The 7,357-nt window shown below is 36.3% G+C and overlaps 1 non-coding gene across 1 annotated transcript; it reads right to left on the bottom strand.

The window, feature by feature from the left end:
- Positions 1–6,515: 6,515 nt before the first annotated feature.
- Positions 6,516–6,648, bottom strand: LOC126007794 (small nucleolar RNA SNORA51). The gene has a single exon (XR_007495277.1). It is a non-coding gene; the product is annotated as a small nucleolar RNA SNORA51 (small nucleolar RNA).
- Positions 6,649–7,357: the final 709 nt, after the last annotated feature.

Raw genomic sequence — 7,357 nt, 5'->3', positions numbered from 1 at the left:
ATCAAACAATACCAAAGTAAGGGGTGCTTATAATTATTTCCTTCTTTCCACATTCTTTTGGGAAAATGAAAAAAAGAACAATAACCTAGAGTTCTATGAGTCTAAGACCTTTGAAGACCAAAGAGTTGGTTTCTGTAAACAGAAACAAGTATGGCCTTTCCCTTTATTTTATCTTGATTCAGGCTAGGTTATTTTGCATGTGTCTGAGGGCACCTGCTGGGAAATGGGGAGCCAGAGTCTGTTTACTCACATTGTTGATAAGAGTTAACATTCTATGTGCTCCCTTAAATAGAAGATGCAAAAAGTTCCATGATTTCTATTTCTTGGGTGACTGCCAGATACATCTCTAAGGAATAGGTTGTAATAACTGAAAAATCTCCTTATAGAGTTAAATCACTGTTTAAAGATTTCCAATTTTTCAAAGACAGTATTAAATCACTACAAACCTAAATGTCACAGCAGCATTATACTTTTTCCTAAATATTTGCTTTCCCTCTTTTTTTTACATTTTTAATTTCTGATAGTGGCAAATCACAAGAGAAGAAGGAAAATAGAAAAAACTGAAAGAAAATGGAAAGAAAAAATGTAAGGGAAAGGAAGGGAAAGGAAAGACATCCTATAAGAACAACTGGGGAAGATATAAATTCAGTTATTAACACAAAAGGAAGGAGTTATTTTCAAAAGAATGAAAATTAAATTTAAAGAATTAGGATTAGAATTAAGAATACTTTAAAAATGATTAAATAGAATCTAGGCTAAGCTAAAATATCTTATAATGCAGAAATATATGTGTCTTTGGAAATACTTTAGAGTCAAAAATATACGAAGAAATTTTGAATAGTTTTTGCACACATATTGTTGAAATTACAGCATTAATACAACATCCAGCTGAAAACTCTAAGATAGTCGACAAGATGTGATACATAATTCCCTTACCATTAACTTTATTTTCACATTAAAATCAGCATCAAAGTAATGCAAATGTCTAGAGAAATGAAACACTTGTGCTACAAATTTTCACACACCAAATCAGAAAAAGAGAAAGTTATAGTCCTCTAGCTGATTATAAATCCCCAGACTTATAAATATAAAATCTCAAAGTATTAAATAGCAACTTAACCTTACGTTAAGGACTTTGACTTTTGAAATTCTCAACATATGTTTATTCTTCAAACTAAAAATTGCTTTTCCACTGGGTTTAATGTTAATATGCCAGTTTCTGCAAGTACTTAAGCTACTTTCTAAAATATGTTTAGTATTTTAAAAAAAATTACCTAGATCCATTTGGGTAACTAGATTCTAAGGAATCTCATTAAAGTGGAAAGTATAATTAAAAAAATTTTAGAGACAAACTATTAAAATGCATTTATATATTCAAAGTCATATAGGGATAAAAGCAAATACGAAATGGTAGGGAAAACATTCAATTTTGCCACACTAGGCACCTTTTCTAAAGGCAGTCTTTACAATTAGATTATTATAGGTGCTTCGTTCAATTTTAAGAGAACACCAAAGTCCCTTTCCCTATTTAACAATATAAGTTAATATTCATACCATCATTTTCCAGAATTTGGATATATTATATAAAAAGGGTGAACGACATGCTTCCACTTTTTGACATTTTTTTGTAATTGCTTCACCTAATGTCACTCTTAATCACCTCTCTCTTTACTGATCTTCCTGATCAGAAACAGATGTGCAACATTATTTTATACTTGCCATTTTAATGATGAAAAGCAAGGAAAAGGAATAGGGCAAGATGAGGTTGAAAGTCATCATATAGATATTGGATTTCCTTCTCTTTGTAGAAGGATTGAACATTTCACACAAAGGATTAGAGAATCAAATTTGCCTTTTGCTGAAGTTGCTTATGTTATAATTGCAAAACAATCGTAGTGCTCCCTACTCCTTGCTATATATACTTTCCACTTTAATATTTGGTAAGGACTATAACCCAATTTACTTTTTACACATAAAAAATGAGAATAATTCTATACTATCCCATACCCACCCCTCAAGAAGACTAAATGGAATTTATTATTTAACCTGAATATTACAGAATGTTTTAATCAGAACTTCAAATCTTTCTAAACTGTTCAATTACCTTGGATAGAGACAACCCCCAGAAATATCCTGCCACAGGGACGCTGGAAAGGAATGGATTAGGAGCAGGTGATCCAGATGTTCACATGTGCTGCAACCACGCCCTCCCCCCTTCCCAGGCATTCCTGGATTGCAGCCTATCACTGGGGACTGCCAACACAATAGAGAGGCAGAAGAAAAGGTAAAAGGACATTCAGAGGGTCTTTGAGTTATGATTCTTAAAAACCCCAAAGTATTGTGAAGGTTCTTCAAAGGGTTTCTGAACTCCAGGATTTAGTGCTCTGGGCAACGGCCCAGGTACCACAAAATCCCCATCTGTATGCATTTCGTTTGTTACCCGTATGTGTACTCCCTCCCTGACGTCAAAGCCATATTTGCTCAGCTTGTTGAAAATGTGTTCCTCGCAGGCCACATTCTTTCTTTTTCTGAGACAGTGAGTTTTCTGCAGAGCTGATGGCTCTCCTTGGATAGAAAGGACAGGGCAGACAGATTTTTATGTGTGGAGCCATATGCAAACCAGACAGAGCTTGTTTTCATCAAAAATCTCATTTTTGTTTTTGTTTTTGTTTTTGTTTCTTTGTTTCTGTTTGTCTTGTATCCAGCCAGAATTGTAGTACTCTCAATCTTTAGCTCTGGGAGTGAATGATTCATATAATAGTCATCTGCTTTCTCTTCATGGATCCTTTAGTAAAAAATTGGTAGCCTAGTTAACTAGCTAACTCTCTCTTGCTACTAGGTACATTTGAGGAGGAGGATCATTTTATTGCTATTCTGAAAATTGTCACCACCTTTACTGAGTCTCTGGAGTCTAAAAATAACCTTTACTCTTGCCAAATTTGATTGAGTACAATTGAGTATAAAAGGTTTTAAAAAGCAATAACCTTGACTATGGCTTAGTTGGAGTTAGTTTATTTACAACTACTCTAAATTAGGTGCCCAAACCATCATCAAACTTTGATAGGCATGAAATTTAAGTTGACATCTACAAAGAAGGATCTGTGGCCAATAGCTTTATTTGTTCCATGTAATTTATTGCTAAGATGGGAAGCAAAGCATGCCCTTTATAACATGTCTATACAGACTTTTCACATGCAAATCTGATATTGTTTATTTATTCTAACTTCCAATTGAAGAATGAGGTATAGTAAATCCATACAACTTCCTCAGATTTAAAGACCTAAATGATAATTAATTCAAAAAATCTATGCCTGAATGTTTCTAAAATAATGTTTTATAAAGGGTACTGAGTAAAATCTCTGGCATTATATAATTCACAAAATAATTTTATAACATCATAGATAACTCCCAACTGATAAAGTAGTTTTATTACCAGATATGTCAGGCAAGAAGAAAATAGCACTAAAAGCTCCTGATGATCCATTCATGCTGTAACTATTTTAGTGCAGTGTCTCGTCCACATTATCCCTATACCTACCTGTTACTCCTGAACTCTTTTTTCCCATTACAACTGGATCTACTTACCATAGGCACATTGTAGAAACCTTAGTTATAAAAAAAATAAACACAATTCTATATAAGGGAATTTACTCTAGTGGTTTCCCTTCATCTCTATGACTAGAGCAACAAAATACTTTAAAATATTTTAAATAGTCTGGTGGGGGGGAATAAAATACAGAGCACAGCTTCCGCCTGAGATTTGGTCTTGTGGAATCTAAAAATGGCTTCCCACAGTTACATATCAGGAAAAGTCCTCGAGCTGGGAGCTTCTAAGAAACCGAATCTGGTAGAGACAACAGTGCACATCAAAGGGAAGTGGGGGAAAGGGGTCACTGAGAGCAAATCAGCAGTAGCAGCATTGGCAGCTTCTTCTCGGGCTGAGAATCTTTTGACCTTCGAGCTGGTTGGCAGCTGGCTGGGTTGGGGGAATATTCTGCTTCCTGAGGAATTAAGAAATAAAGGTAAGGGATAAATGGGGGAAATAATAAATAGGGGATGAGAGTAAAGGGCTAAAAAAGAATTTGTAAGGTGGTAACTGAAGGGGGGAAGGAGAGGTTATATATAATGGGGAAAGACCATATACATCATAGACATTATGTGTATTATAGATGGGTAATAGAAAGACTTAAGGGGAGCATGTATATCTTCTTTAAATATTGCTGTAGATGCATTTATTTAAAAGGTATAACTCTTACTATATTTTTATGTAGTGGCAATTTCCCCCATTTGGGGAGTCTATTTAGTAGGGAATTCTAGTAGGTAAGTTTCTCCACTGTTGTGAGTTCATGTTCGAACCAGGGTAGAGGAATTGTTTAGCTGTTATTTTTACCTGTATATGCACCAATATGCACCAGTAGTACCAAGTGGCATTGTTCCTTATTTTCATGGCAAAATTATACAGAATCAATAAAACTTGTATAGGAATCTATAAATACCCATGACAGCATACTTCAAGGGCAGAGAAACCCTGTATCTTGTAGGCTAGGGAATTTCCTTTCTAATCTCCCCAATTTTTACTGTGCCTATGCAAAAAAAAAAATAGCACAAATTAAAATTGTTTGTTTGGTTTTTTATCTTTATTTAAACACCTTGATAACAAATATGATTGTAGTTAGGCTTCAGTCATGTAAAGAACACCCCACTTCACCTGTGCAACATTCCCACCACCAATGTCCCAAATTTCCCTCTCCCTCACCCAACCCCCACCTGTATTCTAGACAGGCTTTCCACTTCCCTCATTCATTCATATTGTTATGATAGTTCCCAGTGTAGTTGTCTCTCTAACTGCACTCAACACTCTTTGTGGTGAGTTTCCTATCATGAGCTGAGCCTTCCAGCCCTCACCTTTAATGTCTCTGAGAATTATTATTAAAAAAAAAAGTCTTTTGCTTTTCTTAAAACCCATAGATGAGTGAGACTATTCTATGTCTCTCTTCCTCTGACTTATTTCACTCATCATAATAGATTTCATATACATCGATGCATAGGAAAATTTCATGAATTCATCTCTCTTGATGGCTGCATAATATTCCACTGTGTATATGTACCACAGTATCTTTAGCCATTCATCTGCTGAAAGGCATCTTGGTTGTTTCCAAAATTTGGCTATTGTAAATAATGCAGCAATGAATATAGGTGTGAAGAAGGGGTTTTTGTATTGTATTTTTGTATTCCTAGGGTATATCCCTAGCTGGATTGGTATAGCTGGATTGTATGGGAACTCAATTTCCATATTTTTAAGGAATCTCCATATAGCTTTTCATAAAGATTGGACTAGATGGCATTCCCACCAGCAGTGAATAAGAATTTCTTTCTCTCCACATCCCCACCAGCACTGCTTGTTCTCATTCCTCCTGATGTGCCCCTATCTCTGTAATGTGAGATGGTACCTCATAGTTGTTTTGATTTGCATCTCCCTAATGATTAGTGATGTGGAGCATTTTTCATGTGCCTTTTGGCCATTTGTATTTCTTCTTTATCAAAGTGTCTGTTCATTTCTTCTCCCTATTTTTTTGATGGGATTAGATGGTATTTTTTTTTTCTTGGAAAGTTCTATCAGCACCTCGTATATTTTGGATATTATGCCCCTTATTTGATGGGTATTGGGTGAATAGTTTCTCCCACTCAATGAATGGCCCTTGTATTCTGAGCACTAATTCCTTTGAGGTGCAGAAGTTTCTCAGCTTAACATAGTCCCATCTGTTTATCTCTGCTTAGGCTTGTTTGGAGATTGCAGTTTCCTCATTAAAGATGCCTTTAGTCTCAATATCATAAGTGTTTTACCGATGTGTTGTTTTATATACCTTATAGTTTCAAGTTTAGTGTCAAGGTCTTTAATCCATTTGGATTTGATCTTTGTGCATGGTGTTAGATGGGGGTCTGAGTTAATTTTTTGCAAGTGGCTAGCCAGTTGTGCCAACACCACTTGTTGAAGAGGCTTTTTTTTGCTCCATTTAGGATTTCTTGCTCCTTTATCAAAATTAGGTGATTGTATATCTGGGGAACATTCTCTGAATACTCAAGCCAATTCCATTGATCTGAGGGTCTGTCTTTTTTCTGATACCATGCTGTTTTGATAACTATTGCTTTGTAATACAGTTTAACATTGGGGAAAGTAATGCCTTTTTCCAAGGAGTGCTTTAGCTATTTGAGGGTGTTTATTGTTCCAAATGAATTTTAGAAGTGTTTGATCCACTTCTTTGAAGAATGTCATGGGTATCTTTAGAGGGATCACATTAAATCTGTACAATGCTTTGGGGAGTATTGCCATTTTAATTATGTTAACCCTGTCAATCCATGAGCAGGGTATGTGCTTCCATTTCCTAGTGTCCTCTCTTATTTCTTGGAGCAGTGTTTTATAATTTTTTTGTAAAGGTCCTTCATGTCTTTAGTCAAGTTGACCCATAGATATTTGAGTTTGTGTGGCACTAATGTGAATGGGGTTGTTTTCTTATTTTTGTCCCCCAATTCACAATACAGACCAGGCAAAGGGCCTGGGTTGAGGTGTATGTGGGGTGCATTTACTGTACCTCCTTGTTCTATACAGTCAGTGTAAAGAACACAGCCCGTGGTAAGAATTGGGAGGCCTTATCTTTTCTTTTTCTTTTTTGATTTTTTTTAAAAAAAAATATATATATATGTATATATATAAAATCCTTCACCAGTGCAACATTCCCATGACCAATATCCCAAGTGTCCTTCCTCCCCCACCCCACAACAGGCCTGTACTCTAGACAGGCTTTCTACTTCCCTCATTCAGTCACTTTTTGTTATGATAGTTCTCAGTGTAATTATTTCTGTGACTGCACTAAATGATCCCTGTGGTGAGCTTCATGTCAGGAGCTGGACCCTTCAGTCCTCCTCTATTTTGTCTCTGAGAATCATTACACAAATATTTTTCATTTTTCTCAAAACCCATAGATGAATGAGATCATTATGTTTATCTCTCTCCCTCTGACTTATTTCACTCAGCATAATAGATTCCATATACATCCATGTATAGGAAAATTTCATGCCAGCCTCGAACCTGGTGCTAGTCCCCCACTCTACCATGGTGAAAAAGCTGGCCCGAAGGCGGTATCTTGAGTGCCAGGGCAGAAATGGCTCCTCCCAGGGGGGCAGGCAGGTGCCCATGCAGTGTCCCTCACTCACAAAGCCTTTCTGTGGTGCGTGCAAACAGCCAAGGCCTAAAGGTCACGCTGGGCTGTTGAGTTTGCTGTGTGAAGACCAGAATGTTTGGAGGCACTGTGATCGGCATTCGAGGCATACCATGTGTGTCAGCATAGATGCAAAACGG

The sequence above is a fragment of the Suncus etruscus genome, chromosome 4, assembly GCF_024139225.1.
Source record: "Suncus etruscus isolate mSunEtr1 chromosome 4, mSunEtr1.pri.cur, whole genome shotgun sequence".
Classification (NCBI taxonomy): domain Eukaryota; kingdom Metazoa; phylum Chordata; class Mammalia; order Eulipotyphla; family Soricidae; genus Suncus; species Suncus etruscus.
Note: the sequence above shows the minus strand (reverse complement) of the source record. Positions and strands in the feature narration are given on the sequence as shown.